This window comes from Miniopterus natalensis, chromosome 19 (genome assembly GCF_054644295.1).
Source record: "Miniopterus natalensis isolate mMinNat1 chromosome 19, mMinNat1.hap1, whole genome shotgun sequence".
Taxonomy (NCBI): Eukaryota; Metazoa; Chordata; class Mammalia; order Chiroptera; family Miniopteridae; genus Miniopterus; species Miniopterus natalensis.
The window spans coordinates 22,564,690-22,583,994 of record NC_142099.1 but is presented as its reverse complement, the minus strand read 5'-3'; the positions used below and the strand labels follow the sequence as shown (position 1 = coordinate 22,583,994).

The window sequence follows — 19,305 nt, the reverse complement described above, 5'->3', positions numbered from 1 at the left end:
CTAGGCAATTCTGATGTGCACCAAAGTTTGAAAACTTGTTTAGACTGGTATCTGGTCATGAAGCATAAGGAAAATAGGTCCAAAGAGGCTAAATAATTTTTCAGTGATCCAAAGGTGACCAAAAGAATCAATAAACTAGTAATGGGACTCATCAGATTGTTGTTTTTTAAAACTGATTTTTAGAGAGAGAGGAAAGGAGAGGGAGAGAGAGAAACATCAATGTGAGAGCAAAATATGGATTGGCTTCCTCCTGCATGCCTCCTACAGAGAATCGAGCCCACAACCCGGGCATGCGCCCTGACTAGCAATCAAACCTGCAACCCTTTGGGGCATGGAACAGCGCCCAGCCAACTGAGCCGCACCAGCCAGGGTGGGAAGCATCAGTTTGAGTTCCTAAATCATAAAACTTATAGATGGTTTTCTCAGATTTTAACCAAGGAACAAATATCAACAGAAAGCAAGTCAATCTAGGACACTAAATAAAACTATGAAAGAGCATAAAAATAAACCATGGAATTGGAACATCTACTGCCCAATCCATGATTTGGTCAGGTTTTCTGATTCTGCCTAACATCGATTTTCCATCTGAACTCCTCCAGTTAGTTCAGGTGTACGCGGTCAAGCCTTAGTGCCCACAGACACAGTTGTTCCCACAGTATGACCAGTCCTCCAGAAGCAGCCCAAGAATGGTTTTCCCAGGCTTTAGAATCAAATTAATTCAAATATGCCTCCATTGAACAACTATGAACTTCTGGGTCCAGTGTGAGGCTGTGGGGAGGTGGGAAGAGATACAATTAGGCTCTGCAGTTGGGAAGTCACATATGCTATTGCAAAAAAATCTCTCGGGGTGTACAAAAATATAAGGTTATTATTAATAATCACACAAGCAGGTACACAGTGGCCAATGGGTCTGCCTGGGAGGAAGGCAGAAGCAACTGCAAGTACACAAGGGGATGTTTTTTTCAGGGAAATAGGCAAATGTGAGGCAGAGTGACCCTCCCTTCCCCTGCCTTCTTCTCTGACTCTGAGACCCCCTCCTCCACCCCCTTCCTTGTGACTTCTCTTGCAAAAGGTAGGTGGTGGGGAAAGAGGCTTAAAGATGCCCCCCCCCCACACACACACACAGTCACACACTTGACCATATTTTTAAGGGTAGAGATACTTCTTCACAAGGCTCTGGGAGGAAGGGCAAAGATGACACACCCTCCCCCTCCACTTCCTACATCTTTCTCTAAGACTCTGTGGTTATTCTGCATAAACTAGTGGTCAGTGACACAGCCAACCAGGTCCACATGCAACAGCACATGTGGCTTCCGAACTGCAGAGCCTAATTGTATCTCTTCCCACCTCCCCACAGACTCAATGCCTCAGCTTACTGGGCGTCTCTTCAGAAACATGCTCCTCTTGTAACCTAGGTCTGACCATAACTATTTCAGAGATTTCCTGCCAAGCTCTGCAGCTGGTCAAAACTAGAAAGAAATCGTCTACAGGTTTCAAACACTTTCATGAACCAAAGAATAGTATCAACTCTGGCATCATTCAGATGTTCAGACAGGATGACTCTCCTGATCCAAAGCAGCTGATTCTCTCCATTCCTTTCGTCATCATTAATACCTGGAGATTTAGTTCAAATAAATCCAACAACTAACTGCAAGTACACTGTATAATTTTCACCAGGCTGTGAGAATGAACTTCACCTCTGGAGCTCTGATGACAAATATTAGTGTTTTAAGAATCTCTCCCACATACATCTGGTCATATATCTACATATAGGTCCATCACGACATGCTTGAAGCCCCAGTCATGCCTTCGCTGGAAGATTTTTAAAAACTACTCATGGTGGCCCCTGTGGGATCACCCCAGTAACACATGTCCACCAAAGAGATAACAGGACGAAAAGCAGAGATCAGATTTCTTTTGCTTGTTCTCAGGGTCTTAGGATGACCGTATCCCGAGAGTTAATCCCTCCAGATGTGTAAAACATGGTGTCTTGCACTGCTCCCTGACTGCACGTATCAACGGAATTGTTTCTAGAAAGGTTCAGGAAGACATCTGGATGTTCCCAAGCAGCACAGTTAAACTGGCATCACTCCGTGTCCTTTCCCGGGGAGAAATTTCTCCCTGTGTGGGAGCAACAGTGGTACCTGTGCAAAGCAACGATGTATTTATATCTTAGAACTGAATCTCGCCACTGAGAATGTGTCTCCCTCTCACCTGGCTACAGGGACTCTGGGGGCTAGATGTGCAGACCACCTTCAGCAGCACAAGGCAGAGCCCTGCGGGAGGCACTGCTGGAGGTCAGCACTCTTCTGGGTTCCTGTTTTATTCCTGTGCCATTTCTGTTCTTGTTTCTTTGCCTTCATTAACATGTTTCTTTAAGAAACAGACAAATAAGTACCTAAGCATCATTTGTTGTGTATGAGACTTCCCCTAAGTGTTCACCACCAAGACACATTCATGTTACCCTGAGTCTATAACTTACATAGTCAAGAAAACCCACAGCTGGCCTGCTGACAATCACAAGGTGTGACACTCTCGGGGGGGCAGTGCTGTCTTCCATTGAGTGGTCACTAAACCTGGCTTCTAAGTTTCGTAAGAAAATTCTTGTTTTATCTGACAGGAATATGGAAAAGTGGGGATTAGAGAAGCAAAAACACTAAACTAAAAGCAGAGAAGTAGAAAAAGCATCCAATGCTATCATCTTTGCCATAGAACCCATCCCATTAGAAAGCCACCTGTACTTCCACAATGAAGGAAGGCGGAGTGGACGGTAAAGACTCCTCACTCAGCTCTCTCTAAAACTGTATTCGATGATGAAGAGCAATAAAAAATAGTTTCTAAATATGCAATTATCTCTGAGTCATTTTAGGTGCTCCAACTCTATGATTAGCACCAGGAGAGCCTCAAATAAGCTTTGAGTCATACAGAACCTGGTGCCCTCTCATAACAAACTCAGGAGGAGGCATTGAGGAAGAAATCCATGTGACCAGTAACTTTTAGTTATGTTGACTTTAGGAGAGAGCATCGAACCCTCCACACCATAATTTGAAAGTAGCATGGAAAGCTGCCGAGTACCCACACATTACTGCAAAGAAAAAAAAAAGAGGCAAATATTCTTAATTATTTTGCAATCATGAGTAAGAGAGTAATGTCTCTTACTCCATTACGGAAAAGCCCTCTAGTGCCTAGAGGAACCAGCAGGATTTCCAAGCCTGGTTAAAGCCAAAACCTGAAAAGCAGATGGGACCTCATGGATTCCTGCATCTGATCATAAACTTTCCCATAAGGCACATATATTCATGTTTAAGCCTCATGTATACTGAAACAAAAAAACCCAACATTGGCAATAAAATATGGAGAATCAATAGGGCATGTTCTCCAAATGGGAAATATTTCATTTATATGATCTCTTTAGGAGTTTAGAATTGCCTAGGAGGAACAAGTCTAGTTGACACAGATTTGGGGGTAGAAATATTTTTGGCACGTTAGCATTTCACTACATCAGACAGAATTAATCCAAAGTACATATGAGAAGAAAATCTGAAAACTGACAAGTGCTCATTCAACACTGTCATTTACCATTAGCCACCTTCACCCGCATAAAATTTGCTGTAATTCATTTCAGTTTACGGAGATATGGACATTTGGGAATGAACTGGCTTTCATTTTTGTTTCAACTTTGCACAGCAAATCAGAGGTTGGATCTAAGACAGTTCTTGCTCCATTATGGATTTGGTCAAAATGATTCAACATGTTCAAAAGTCATGATGAAAGTATGAAATCCACGATATCCACCTGAAAACCTCCTTGACCTCAGCGTAAGCCTTCCTCCCAAGACAGGGTCTAACTTCCTGAAACGTCTTCACCTATCCAGGCACAGGTATAGCAGGACATTGCTTCCAAAGCCATATTTCCTATATGAACAAATTTTCATAGATCTTTTATCTAATATAGTTCTTTTTTCCTTTTGTTGACCAGAATAAACTCTTAAATAAAAAGAATCTTGCAGTGTAGTAAACGTTATCTTAAAATTTAAGAACACTTTATTTCTAGTTAACGGAAAAAAAAATAACTTTCCTCCTGTCCCTACACTTTCTTCTCCATAGTCTATCGCTTTTATTTCTCCTAAGTTTGCCAATTTTTCATACTTTATCCCTACTCTGCTATTTGTCCTTCCCTGCCATTATACAAACTTATATAAATGTTTTGATTCTTTCCTGTGGGTAGCTACTCTGCAGCGCTGCTTGAGACAGGGCAAAAATCAGAACAAAGTCAACCGAGAGTATAGCTTGGAACAGTAAGATATTACTCAGTAACCCGCAGAGAAGGGAAATGAAACAACGAATACCAGAGCCCATGGAGTCACATTTAATGCAATTCTGCACGTATGTGTCCAGGCCTGCAGCGAACCAGGCAAGGGAGGGGGGTAGGGTAGGCTACAAAGACGGGGCAGGCCATGTGGACCACAGTGCTGACTCTACAGGGCATTATTAATTGCTGGTCTGTAAAGAACTTCTAATTCATCACTGAGGGAGTTACGTTAGTCTGGGAAAAATCACTTTTTTCCCATTCTTTCTGCTTTAATTCACCAAGATCCATAATGAATCCCTTTACTCCAGGACCGTTCCTGAAAATGAGGTTGTGTTAAAAATCCACCCGCAGGTCATTTCCTGCTGTCTCCCAGCCCCCATCTCAAGCCCACAGTCTACGCCCACATCCATCCCATCACTACCTCATTTCAGGTACTTCTCCCCCAATACTGACATGAGGTGATTTCTTTCTACAAAGGCCAAAGAGCAGAGCTAAGTCCAACACAAGAGTCTACTCACTGAAAAGTACCAACAGAACAGACTTCTGGTCCCTCAGCTGTAACTCACCTGGACCAAGAAGCAGCTACATACATACAGCAAATGGCTGAGCCAACTGCTGGCCTGATATCGTCCCAATAACGCAAACACGCCGAAGGAAACTTGCTTTGAAAAGTGAGTAAGAATGAAAACAAAAAAGTGCTGAATAGAAAATGGAAATGTTGGGAACTACCCATATTTCACCTTCTCAGCTGCAACAGCGCTTGGTAGTCTTGTGGACAAAGACTGCTGACATCCGAAGCCGTTAGGTCACTGTGAGAACAGCCAAGTGTTTAAGCCACAGACTTTGTTCTGAAATTTTCTGATGGAACATTGTCAGAATTAAATAAAAGGACCCTCATTTGCCATTTGGGGTATGCATGAGCCTTCATCAGATTGGGACGCAAGAGAAAACGTGGTGAAATCTGATCAGGCTTACCAAGCTTTTTCAAAGGTCAGACTATCCCCAAAGGATGGGAAAGCCTTCTGGGGGGACATGCCTTCACATTCTGTCTATTGAGTGGCTCAGGGACTATTCTTATTTCCAAGTGCTTATCAGGGATTCCTCATTTCTCACAAATACCTAATGCAGATAAGAATTCCTCCTGGATGACAAACATTTTAATTTACAGCTCAATTTAGCAAAGTTCCAACCCCTAGCAAATGACCCAAATTATAACCCTCTGTGAGCCTGGATTCAAAACAATAAGTGATAAATGAAGAAAAAAAAAATCAAGCCAATAAAAATTCCAGTGGAGCAGTGTTTTTTCTCACTGACAGAATGGGGCCCACTGTTGGGACACTAAAGTCCCTTTGGGGACAGGGCCTGCCTACAAGCACAGACCCTCTGTACCCAGGGCTGCTGTTCCCGAACAAATTCACTCACCTCCTCTGATTATTCGCTGTCCCTCTAATTCATGAAAAGTAATGTTTCAGTTCAGGCTTTATGTTTGACCTGCAAATACACCACCACCAACAAAAATAAACCCTCCCCCACTGCGATGTCACAATATTAACACAGTTTCCAGTTTCAATAGAGCAATTTTAATGTATTACCAAGTGCACTGAGTCATGCACCTACTCAGCAAGGAAATACTGAATTGCTACAGTTTGTATTTAGGGCAGTCTTCTCTTTCTTATCGCCCGATCTCATTATTAATGTCACCGAGTTATTAATTCTAAAACTGCTCTTTCTTGTTCTCAGGTAGCAAAGCTGAGTCAAGTCAGTAAAAAAGTGAAAATGGGAACCCAGACTCCCCGTGGCCCACCTCGTGGTTTCCAAACCCTGAGCGTGGAAGGTTCTGGCTCCTTTCCTCACCTGACACCCATTGGCACATCTGCATCGGAATCCATCCCAGACCCTGGTTCTTCTCCTGACTTCATCATGACCTCATCCTGACCTTCAGTGCAACGAAGATATATCACTTATTATTTTAGACTTCTTTACACTTGATAAAAAACACACACAAATAGTCATGTCAAATATAATGTTCATTGGGCATCCAGACAACCATGAACGGTTCCCTAGAGACCTGAGTACATTTCCTTAGATGCCCCAGACCTTTCCTCCCCTGTTCCCCTCTCCCCAAAAGGCAGCGTGATGCTTCGAAGGTAAGCAGGTAAGAGGTTTATTAGCACTATCAAAGTAACCCAGGATGAGGTATTTCAAGACAGTGTTTGTGGGTTTCTGACTACTGTGCAAGCATTGGTTTACCAGATGCACACGCTGCACTAAGTGGATGTGACTCACGGGGGAAGTTTTATTTAGCATTAGAGAGCAAATCTTACCTGAGAGACTTTCTGAGTTGATCATATTAAATGTACCAAACGCAGATGTATATTCATTGAATTACGGAGAATGCCTATTGAATTACCTATTGAATTTCCCCCCACTCATTTTGGACATTTAAAATGTGATAAGCAGTTACTTCCACATCAAAGAACTTAGCTCTGTAGAGAAATGGGGGTGAGGGACCATGTGCGAAGGGGGACAAGACCCACTTAATCTCAAGAACGATCCAAATTTAGGCCTGGGCTTCTACAAGTTTCCCTTACTTTCATACACGTGCAGCTGGCCCATTAAGGCACAATGTAACTCCGAGAGCGAGGCAGGTCCTTCCTGAATGGCCCTTTGAGGAGCAATGGGGAAAGCACAGCCTGAATGTGCTCCTGTACATTACAAGGTCCTCCTCGGGCTGTGTGGAGAAGGCCCGCAGCGGGCGCCGGGTGTCTCCGTATTTCTGATCCTCTATGCCAGTTAAATAAGATGCCACAAGTCCTAACGTAAATTTCATTTTCCAAAGAGCAACTCCTGATCATAAAGGAGCGGTCTTTCTTCTTCTCTTCCAAGTACGTTCCTCCCTCACCCTCACTTTTGTAACTGACAACATCTAAGATTCCAAGAAGAGCCCCCCCAAAAATCATTATTACAGGATCTAACCAGGTAGCAGGAAACCAACACGAATCGCACGCGCGTTCGTTTCTGGATATACTCATGTTACTTCCTTGCTAATCACAGGAGTTTAATTCCAACGGGTCCCTTTTCAGCTTGGTTAGTCTTAGATATCACGACCTTCTCATTCTGACTAGAAAACTTTTTTTGCCACATACGCGCCCCTGAAAGAGCGTGTGTAACGACCCCCAGGGAAAGAAGGCTGAGTGTCTCTAGGAGCCGTACTCAGCCCCAGAGCTGGAGGCGCGCTCCTCTGACCAGGAACGCGCTCTCCAACGGAGATTCCCAGCAGCTCCGCCGAAATTTCCACGTAACTTGGGGAAGTGGCAGTTCCTCAGGGAGCTGGGTTCCCTAGCAACCAAAGGCTCCCGCGACCGCTCCTTCCCACCTGCCCCTTCCTGGGCCGCGCTCTCTCCCGAGCAGCGGGGCGGGGGCGTGGGGGAGCTCTGAAGGTAAGCATGCTGCCACATCAAAGCACACTCAGAATTATCAGTGTTGGGTCTGGTTTTAAAAAAAACATGCCAGCCCGGCCGGGCGTGGCTCAGCGGTTGAGCGTCGACCTGGGATCCAGGCGATGGGGGTTCGATTCCCGGTCAGGGCACATGCCCGGGTTGCGGGCTCGATCAATGACTCTCTCATCATTGATGTTTCTGTCTCTCTCTCCCTCTCCTTTCCTCTCTCTGAAATCAATAAAGATATATTTTAAAAAACAACAAACAAACAAAAAACATGCCAAACAATGACTCAGATAAAAGAGAAAATAAGTTTCATTTGCTGACACCACAATTTGGGACAGATAATGTAATCCTTGGAGAACCAAGGAAAAAACAAAAGGTTTAAAGATTTTTGACAAGATGGAGAAATCGATATATACAATCTTAATGCTGGAAGGGAAAATGGGCTGTAAAGATTGTGCACAGACCCAGTCAGGAGAGGTTTTGGGGTCCAGGCTGACCTTGAGGATGAAAAATTAAAGAAAGCTACGAATCAGAAAACAAGCAGAAACCCTGGCAGTTCTCCCACTGCCCAGTCAATCAAATTCGTGGCCACCAAGCTTGTGACAGGCCGTAACACACAGAGGGTGGAGAGGAACTGCTTGATGCTATTAAACAAGAGCAAACACTGAATTTTTAACACTGACATTAAAAATTCACATAGACGTTATGAAGTACAATAGATCCAAGGACTTCCTTCTCTAAAATTTTAAGTCGATATACTTTAATCGATATACTTTCTTGATTCGATAGACCTATAGGTTGTTCCCAGTGTTTTGCTATTATGAACAGCACTGCTGTGAGCATTCTCGCACATGTGTGAGAGTTTCTCTAAGGCAGTGCTTCCCATCCTTTGTCATAACCCAGCTTATACAGCAAACGGTAATATTAGAATGGCAAACTCAAGTTCTGCTCTGCTACCTTGCTTTGCTATCCTGAAGGCTAGGGAATCCAGGAACCATTTTACAAGGTATTCCAAACTTCTTTCCCAAATCATTGTGCTCCATACCCTTCTCCAAAGCTTGATGTTGACAGATATTACCAATCTGGTAGGTATCTCATGATGGTTTTAATGTTGCACATTAAACTACCTCTATGAGTAAAACAGTAGGGTTCTGGAACATTAAAGAATAACAGAACAGAATAGAAAATACAGAAAAACAGCCAATTAATTACTTATGGAAACTAAGTATTGAGAGAGGCTTATCTCATACCACAGAGAAAAGATGGACTTTCTAACAAATGGTTTGTGATATCTAGATAGCCCTGTGGAAAAAAGAGAAAATGGATCTATCCCCCATACCATACACAGATTTAAGTGTTAATAATAACCGAGGAACTAAATTCAACAATGCTAAGGACCTTGATATCTCCCATAAGATAAGCATTTCCACTTCTACTTGACAATCAAATTACAAATCCTGAGAAAACCTCTTCTAGACTATTTTGCGTCTTCATGTGACAGCTCTGACCACATGCCGATTCTTGACCCTCCCTCTTCTCCCAACGCCTGGCTTGCCGGTTCTCCTGCCTCTCTGAGCGCCTACACTTCTCACTCTCCCCCACTGTGCTTTCCAGCCACAGCCCGCAGAGGCTGGTGTTCCCTGGAACTCACTGCTGTGTTTCCTTCCTCTATGTACTTTCACTGGACAATCTCAGGCCAAACCAAGTAGCTTCAACTACCACATGTACAAAAGCTCTCTTTCATTCATTCTTTGTGCATTTGTTCAACAATTATGTGCCAGGCCCCAATTGTGTGGTAGGTGCCCTGGGGATTCAAGAGGATCAAAGCAGATATACAGATGGCCTTCAACTTACAATTTTTCGTGTTTATGATGCTTCAAAAGTGATACTCTTTCAGGAAAAACTGTACTTCGAACTATCAATTTTTATTTTTTCTGGGGCTAGCGATATGGGGTAGGATACTGTCAGTAACGCTGGACAGCGGCCGCGAGAGCAGCTCCAGGTCAGCTTGCAGGATCATGAGGGCAAACGGCAGAAACTCTAGTGTGCCGTGTTGCTGGCGTTTTTTGAATATTGCGTTTTGTGTTTTCACATTCCGTCGTGTCTACAAAATTCCCATCTATGTCTCCTGCTTCTGATGAGAAGAGTAAGAGGAAGGCAATCACAGATGGTTCTAGAATAAGGATGGGCTTATGTTCTGAGAATGCAAGTGTTCTGAGCACAGTCAGTTCAGGTAGGCGAGGCTAAGCTATGATGTTTGGTAGGTTAGGTGAATTAAACACATTTTGGATTTACGATATTTTCAGCTTAGGATGAGTTTATCAGGATATAACCCATCCTAAGTGCAGGAGCATCTGTGAAAGGATAGGGAATCAGTATGGGAAGAATCACAAGATAAATGTGCACTTATAAAAGTCGTCAGTGCATGCAGACAAGGGGCTTGGCGCAGTAAGAAGACAGAGGCATCTAACCTCATCGTGGAGATCAGGGAATGATTCCCAAAGAAAATGATGACTGAACTGAGATCAAACCCATAATTCTGTCCCAAACCTCTTTTCTGAATTCCAGACCAGAATTTCGCTGTATCTCCATTTCAAAGAATATAAGCACCTAAAATTCAACATACTCCAAACTGTGTTCATTCTCTTTCCTCCTAATGCCTGGATTCCTCATCTCAGTGGAAGAGAGTACGATCCATGCAGAAAGTTTGCAATTATCCTTTACTCTGTCCCCTTCATCACTCTCCATTCCCAATTTGTCACCGAGTCCTACCAATTGCTTCCTATCTTCCCTTTGCTCCATTTTCAGGCACCGGACCCCATCAAGTTTTATGCCAAGTTAGAATTGGAGCTCACTTGCTCCAACTCCAGTGTCTGCCCCCGTCCAGTCTCTTACCCACACTCAGAAGGAACCAGCTACCATGCAAATTATGTCTTTCCCCTGTTTACAACCTTTCAGTGCCTCTCACTGCTTATATTCTGGGCAGTAAAACTCTACTAGAAGGCTGTGCATAGTTCGTCAGTCTCCTGTCCCATCGTGCTCCAGCGCACGTGGAAACTCCAGGCACAATGACCCATTTCCAGCTGTTTCTTACATCATTGTGCATCTTCTGCCTGAAACGCCCTATTTCTTCTTCCACCTGCTCCTGAACCCCTCTGTCCCTAAATGCCAGTCTGTGAACCAGTCTATGAATCCATAGTAAAGTGAGAAAACTAAAGTTAGCAAACCAGTGTTAGTCCCCCAGTATTTTTGGAAATGTAACCAATACCCTAAGGACTTTGGTGTAGCTTTCGAGTGTCATCCTAATAGCTCCATCTCTGAGAAGCCTTCCATGACTTCTCTATGTTGGAGAATCATATAGTTTACTGTCCAAACTGGGAGACTTCTGAGGACAAAAGGGGTGTCATTAATAACAACGGTGGACAACGGGCATAGACCAGGACTGTCCTAGGGAAACCAGCTATGTGGTCAGCTCACCTATAGACAGAATTGACTGCTTTCTTCCTTCAACTCCCAAAGCACCTCTGCTTGTTTACTACATACATATTTGCATGTCAATTCCTGCACTTGCCTGAGAATTCCACAAAGACCAGGCCAGGCCTTTTAATTCTATATCCCTAGCATCTCTCTAACGCCAGGCACAGAGATGACAGTGTCATCAACGAAAGCAAATAAATGTTTAATAAATCATCACAGTAAGATTAGATGCCTTAACCTTGCCAATAAAGGAGTTTAAAAATTCCCATTATCTTTTTTCACCCCAGACTACACTTCTTAATTTGGTTAAAGAGAGGTTTAAATGGGAACAAAGTCTTTACAGAGAAAAATTCTAAGGCTCAGACCCATGACCAGCTATCAATCAACCAACAGCTACTTACTCAGCATAACACACTCTTAGGGCCCCGTGAGTATAATAGAATAGTTTATAGTTTATGGGATGAGCCAAAAATGCATAAACGAAAATGAAAACTAATAATGAAATAAAATAAATAAACACCAAATAACTGTTACAGGAATTCATAGAAGGCATGAGAAAAACCACTCTTATGTTCAGAAAAGCAACTCCCTGGAGGTGATGGGATCAGAACTAAGACTTGGGGAATGGCTTCAACCACAAGAGAAGCAGAGAGGAGATCCCAAGGCGGGTGGGAGTGGGTGTTGGGGAGGCCACCAAGGGTACGAAGATTTGTTTTGGGAGCTGTATCTAGACTGACATGGATTATTTTTAGCAAATACTAAGCAACTGAAGAAGGTTCTTGGATTCTCACTTTCTTCCTCAAGACAGAGATAGTATCTGCCTGAGACACACAATGAGATAGTGATCACTTATTCCTTTAGAATCTCTTTAATTGTGAGAACTGGTAAAATATTATCTTAGGAAAATTACCTTTGGCAGAACTTTCAGATAGAAGAACTGCTGAAGTCACCCCTTGGCATGTATTAACTACCTATGTCTTTGTGAGGCTCTCTGCAAACCACAGTCTGGCAGCCTACAGCATCTCCTTACTCTACTGGCCTTTCATTCTTCTCACGAAAGAACATGGTGTTAACACAGGGGCGCTCCTGAATGGAAGCAACCATGGGCAGACCTCCTTGTCAACTTCCAGCTGCAGGGAGACGCTTTTAGGAGTAGCTGTCATGCACGCTGCTTCTCTTGAGTTGCTGTGTGTCTCACCCATCCCACGAGCGTCGGTGATGATGGGTATGAAAAATGTCCCCACATCCCACCCGAGTGTGGAGACTTCTCACTCCCCTTGCCTTACCCTGCTCAGATGGGGAAAGCCATACGTCACCAAGGGAGGCCGAATATGTCCTGACATATGGTTTGACAATGAACTGAAACTATTTCGATATCCACCGCACTCAAATAAAAATAACCTATCAAAGAAAGGGAATTCTTGCTTAAAAACCATTCTTTCTGCTCTGCTTTAAAGCTCCTTCTTCCCAAAGCCTTAGAGCGCTCAGGATATTGCACAACCAGTATTGGATCGACTTTTGAAGTACAGTTTTATGAAAAGACCAATTCAAGTCTGTGTGCAATGAGTCAATAGGATATGTTTTGCCAGTAGTATTCCTCAGTTTAATACTTTTTCTCCCACTGACCTTATTGATAGGGCCAACAGAGACCACAAACTTATAGGGAAAACCACCAATGTTAAGTATAACATTGTTTGGCATAAATGTGTCCCATGAGCTTATAAAGTTTTCATGGAGCGCAGTAAAACCACAACAAATGAGAAAAAACTCGGTTCAAGTTACAGTGGTATTTATTTAACCAGCATTTATTTAACCAAAGGAGAAAAGAAATCAAGATAATGAAGATGAAATGAAATAAACCATTCTACCTCCGGGATCAGTAAGGAGGTTTGGGTGGGCAACAAGGCCTTCCAATGGTGCTATGAAAATCGATAAAATGCTTTTCAAGATTTGTTGTCCAAATCTTTCCAAGTAACAATAATCACTGAGCTAGTCCTTTGTCTACTATCCAACACAGGCTGTCACAGCTGAGCGAGGAGAACAGACAACGTACCTCTGCTGTCATTAAATGGTTGAAGAGCCTTAAAAGTCCAAAAATATAGTCGAATCAAAAGTGAAAAAAAAAAAAAAAAAAAAGAGAGAGAGAAAGATCCCTAAACTGGGGGGAAGGGGTGTCTCTAATTCCATTTTTTCTGCAAGGTACAAAGCACGTGGACCTCAAGTCATGAATGCTGTAAACACACCTGCTGAGACGGCCTGAGCCTGGGAAACAGGCAGAGGCAGGTACACCGGGAGATCTAAAGGCTTGACGGAGAGAAGTAAGTGGGAGTAAGAGGGGGCTGGGGCACGTGGGACAGTAGAGAAGGGCCCTGAGGGCAGAAGTCCACACCTGACAGAGAGGGGGGAGGAGTCAGAGAGAACTTGGGCCTGGAGTTGTGCTTAAGAACTGGGCAAGACCATTCAGACACATAAAACCCAAGTCCTGCAGGGGATAAACAGCAGGAGGGTCTATGGATGAAAATCCATGGGACAGAAAACCATGGGAAAGCTTCACAAAGGACAGGCAAGTGAAAGGGACATTCAGCTTAAGGCAAGAGAGGAGAGTGAGGGGCAGAGCCAAGGGTGCTGGCACCCCAGGTGCTCTCACTGCGACATCGGTCTCCACTTCCCTTGTTTTAAGTTACTTTAGAGGGAGCAGCAGTGAACCCTGAATACTGCCTCTCTTGGGAAAATCAAATACACCAAGAGATGGGGCTACCTAAGCTTCCCTAGGACCCTCCCACTCCCTGATCCAGGCACCTTTTGGGAGAGACCCCCGCATGGAAGACCCTGAGCACCGAGGTTGCAGCACATAGTGAAACAGGCTACAGGAAAGGATTCTGAAAACCATAAAGCACACGAGAAATACGGGGTGCTGTCATTCACTGGATCCCTCAGACACAGAAGGTAAACGCCAGAGTGACAATCACGAGTGAAGAAAGACTTGTCAACTATGGATACTGTATCTCTTCCAAATCAAGATGCCCCAACCAGAAATTCCAGTAATTGGAGACTGCCTTACCCTTGGTATGTTTACTTTCCTGACACATACTTTTCAACCTTGAAAAATCCTACCTGAGGCATATACCATGAAGCTCTTAATAAACAATCGTACTGATTTGTTAAAATGGAAGCTCCCGTCTAAATGCATGTCCAAGGAGGTTTTTTTTTTTTTAATATATATCTTTTAGATCTTAACTAATTAGGTTAATCCCATTCCATTCAATCACTCCTTGCGTGCCCTCCAAGTGCAACATAGAGTGCAGGCTGCTCTGGGGGTTGCACCGATGAATCTTCTGGGTTCACTTCGGCCTGGGAAAGCTGCCTCTCCTGGAAGTGCATTACCCGGGAACACGTTTAATAAAAAAAAGTCACGGAACTTTTTAAGACTTAGTGACTGCAGACACTGCTGCGCGTTCCTCTCCATGTTCATTCTAGCTGAGTTTATGTCCAATCACTCCTGTCATAATTGCATAACCACAGCTTGTCAAGTTGTTTCTTGTTGCAACTGTAACTTGTAAAATTAAACTTCAGAACTGAGATAGTCAAGCTAAATAATTGCCTACTTTAAAAGTACGTGTCTATATAATTTACATGCCACTTCAGATAAGCTCTTGAATTATGATCTCTGAAAGTCACAACTGTCACCAAGTTTAAAATACAGTTCCAGTGTTGCAAGTCTCCCTGCACGCAGGCCCTGTCCCTGTCTTCTCAGTTTTCTAAGCAGTATTTCATACTGAGCTATTGCAATCTGCTTTCCATGCTTTAACGAGAACCGAATTAATCACCACATTTACTTTTCCCATGCTATGGGACTTTGAAAATTCCAAAGAAGGGCCATAATATGGCCCCAAACACCCTTGTTTGTGCCTCATATGTGGCTCCAAGTTGTACTGATAAGTTCAAGTGAAGCTGGTGATACTTACCACACTCAGGACCCTCTGTGAACGAGTTACCTGCCCTTTCCTGCCCTTAATAGGAGGTACCATACCTCCCTCAGCACCCAGTTTGCACAAGAGCCATGAGGGGAGGTTAATTTCAATGTGGCATTTTCGATTGATGAGGTGCTAGTCCCAGCCTGGGGTATCCCATTCTCTTGACAGAAAATACTCAGTAAAAGGAGGCCACTAAGAGCCTGGAGCAAGCCATTCAGGATGTAACACTCAAGGCTTGCCTGGTCAAAAGCCCAACACAGTGCCATACTCTTAACGGGGTGAGCCACCTTCCTCGGTAAGGTTTTTGAATTCGTCCCAGCAAATAGTACTGATTAATAAGCTCTTCTTTTATGCCCTGGGATTCTTCAAGAAGCTTAAACTACTTTAAACAGTGGCCTATTAACTCCCAGAAATCCATGCTCCACAATGAAGAGAGATGGGGGTGAGGGGCGTGAGGGGTTGAAGGATTAATTACTAGCAAGGGAAACAAAAAAATCAGCTCCCTCAACCAGTGGAACTGAGTCAATGCTGATGTAGAAAGCTAGAATCTCAGGGTCCTTCCAGGATAAACTTCTAGCAATGGATAAAAGACCTCCCTACCAACAAGGCCATTTTTCTTGGAGATCTGCCTGGATGGAGATAAGCTTGATCCCACTCCTCCTCAGGCATCTACTCAGCCAAGTGCCAAGCTTGCTGTCTTTGTTGCATTTCCTAGTAGCCTTCCAGAGCCCTTCTCAGCACCCAGTTGGCACAACAGGAGCCAGAAGGGGAGGTTAATTTCAACGTGGCATTTGCGATTGATGAGGTGCTAGTCCCAGCACTGGTTTAATGTGAATTAATACACTTGGCTGTCCTGTCATCGCCACTACGACCTCTTATGTGGCAAAACAAAAACAAGTGATCAAGTCTAAACTAATTTCCACCTCTGATCAGTTGCATTTCCAAAATGTCAACACAGAACAAACATGTTCTACTGATCCTACAATCCAGCTCTGGAAGTATGAGAAAGGGGAGTAAACTCCCAAATTGAGCATCTTGGACTTGGAGACCCTTTAGAAATATCACCTTCTCTCCTCAAGAGAGCTGAAGTAGCCCAAGCCCATGTTACCCACGATTTGTTTTCTACCCTGGTACATCCCAAGACTATCAAACTGAAAGGTTATTCAGGTAGAGGGTGAGCCCCACTGCCAGGAGTAGGGAAGTGTTTATAACAACTGTGTAATGAACGTGTCACTTCCCCAACCAGCCCATACTGTTTCCTTAAAAAAAAAAAAAGTACTACATGAAATCTGTGGTGTGTCAGCCCCCTCCCAACGTCTGAGTCAGAGCCTGCCTGTCTTTACTGAGGTTCTAGGTGACCAGGGTGTATCACTTTCAGAGTTGCTCCAGTAGCTGAACTTATGGCTGTCTTCCAACCACACAGAACATAATCACTGTCTATTTTAAAACAATTTTCCTAACCCACATGCGATGGAAGATACCTCCTACATAGGTCTTCGACTTCCTACTGGAAACAAAACATTTCTGTCTCACACTGCGCTTGTCATCTGTCAGGACTAGTGTGTGTTTGTGTGTATATATATATATTTATCTTTGACCATGCAACTCTTGGAGCAAAGAAAGCCACCCCAATTTTTACTATCGAGCCTGAGCCAATTACGAGCTCGGGAAAAGGAATGAATCGATGAGAGCCCTTAAACCCAGCGACTTCTCTGACACAAACAGTAAGTGGAAAATAAAATAAAATCCCTGGGCAGAGGGAGGCGGCAGGGCGATGGCAGAGGAAGGGCATTAAGCAGCCTGCCAGAGGCAGCCGCACTCCTCCAGCCGCCTGCAGAGAGGAGCGAGATCTTCTCCCTGCTCAAGAAGCAGGCGCCCTCTGCCAGCCTCGCATGGGCACGAATAATAAACACGTCGAGGTGGGCGAACGGATGAACCGAGCCCAGCCACCCCCCCCCAAAAGGTCAAAACTTCTGAAACCCCGGGGATCACAGCACCCTCCAACGCATCCACCAGTCACAGCGGGAGCAGGGTCTCGGAGACTGGGCAAAGGATTCTGGATTTTATTTTATTTTTTTTTTCCTTTCCAGCTCCGGCGTGCCATGCACGGCGGCTACATGCAAAGCTCAAGAGGCGCAGGAAGGCTGAGGGCGGCGGGGGTGCGGGTGGGAAGGGAGGGGTGTCTAACACCAGCCGCCCAGGCCTCGATGTGACGAAAGCCTCCAGCAGCCCCAACCACATCCCAGCCCTCCGCCCCCGCAGCGCCCCCAGCAGCGCCCCCCGCAGCGCCCCCCAGCCCGCTTGCCTCCCGGGCAGCCCCACCAGCCCCGCGCCAGCAGCGGCTCCGGCCGGGGCCGCGCGCCCGCAGCGCCACCACCGCGGCTCGCAGCCCCTCCGCGCGGCGGGCACCCCGCAGGCCTCCCGCCCAGCCCACCGGGCGTGCCGGGGGAGCCGAGACGGGGCGCGCGCCGCCGCCGGCCCCCCTCCCCCCCGCCCCCGGGCTGGCGAGGGCTCCCGCTTACCTTGGGCGCTCGCGGGGGGGCTGAAGGTGGCGAGCCTCCCGCCCCCCGCCCTGGCCTCCGCGCCTGGTTTCTTCCTCCCTCCTCCTCCTCTTCCTCCTCCTGCCCACCGAGTGTCCGGGGCTCCCCCCCCTCCCCGCAGCTGGGAGTAAAAGCCGAAAACCCCGAAGCCGGGCCCGCGTGCGTGCAGGCGGGAGGCGGCGGCGCGCGGCCAGCTCGCCAGTAACAGCGCGGCGCGCGGCTCCCAACTAAAGTGTGAAAGAAGCGGCGGCGGCGGCCGCGGCGAGGACCGGCCCCCCGGGAGTGGGCTGGGAGCGGGCGAGGGAGGGGACCGGGGGGAGGGAGGGAAGGAGGGAGGGGACCTCCGCGCCCAGTCGCTCACTCGAGGGGCGGGGGCAGCCAGACACTCCCCCACCGCCCGCCCTCCCCGCGCCCGGCTCCCGCGCGTCCCGCTCTCCTCCCCCGGGGAGGGGCCTGCGGAGGCCGCGAGGGCGCCGCGCACCCGAGAAAGGGACCCGGCGGGGGACGGTCGCGGCTGCGAGGCGCCGCGGGGCGGGGCGGAGGGCGAGGGCCGGCGCGTGTGCGTGTGCGCGTGTGTTTGTGTTTGTGAGTGCGCGCGCCACGGGGCCGGCGGGCGGGGGGGCGCGGCGTGAGCGCTGAGGGTTGGGCCTGTCGCCCGGGCGGTGGCGTGGAAGCTGCGGGGCGGCTCGGAGGCCGGGAGGGCCCGGCTCTGCGGGAGACCCAGGCCGGCCCCCGGGCCCCGGCGCGAGGCTGTGCCGGCTGGATGCAGACGGAGGGAAGGCCGGGCATCCTCGGGGCTCCGCGCCCCCCGGCGCCCCCGGCCCCGCCACCGAAGCGCCTGCACCCAGCCGCGGAGCGGTGCTTCCTGCCCGATGAATGAAGCCCCGGCGGCTCCGCACGAGCTGCGCGGGAGGGAAAGCTTCGGGCGCGCCCCGGGTCCGAGGTCTGGTGCCCTCCGCTCCCTCCCCGCCCTTCCCGGCCTCTGGGGACTGAAGGGCGGAGGCTGCGCCCCTTGGGCACGTCTAGGATGGTTGGGGGTCCAGAAAGATCCCTGGCCACCACTTCATCTGTTTCGTTTTCTGTGGATCCTCACGGGGGGTCCACCAATTTCCCAGCCCCTGGGAAAAGGTATTTTTCTCCTCTCGCCGGTCCTGGGGGTGTCTCGTGTGTGCACTTAGATTGATCTCTCGGCGCGGATAGCGGCTGGATGCCTTTGTGCGGCCCCTCGCTTCGCTGCGCCTGCCTTGCCCTAGACGCGTGAGGAATGTCAGGCCTCCAGCGTGAGGACACCCAAGAAAACAAACAATAGGGTCCAAAAAGAGCCTCCTCCGGGCCCGTGCATTGCACACAAACCAATCACTTCTCACTTTCAGCCAAGATGAAGTTGAAAAATGGAAACGGAAAAACAGGCATCAGCGCTGTGACGACGATGAGACGCTGAACTGGAAAGCAAGTGCATAAATTAGGTTATGGCTAGGAAGTCAGCCTTTTGGAAAAGAAAAATAAAAAAAAGATTTTCCAGTGGGCTCTCTTTTTCAATTTCGAAGGCTGGTATCA

The 19,305-nt window shown here is 46.7% G+C and overlaps 1 protein-coding gene across 1 annotated transcript in view; it reads right to left on the bottom strand.

Moving 5' to 3' along the window:
• The window catches only part of C19H1orf21 (chromosome 19 C1orf21 homolog), a 169,169-nt gene extending 151,353 nt beyond the window's left edge, over positions 1-17,816 (bottom strand). The window contains exon 1 of the mRNA XM_087828056.1: positions 17,731-17,816. The gene's annotated coding sequence lies outside the window, so the exon portion shown is untranslated. The remainder of the gene's footprint in view (positions 1-17,730) is intronic.
• Positions 17,817-19,305: the final 1,489 nt, after the last annotated feature.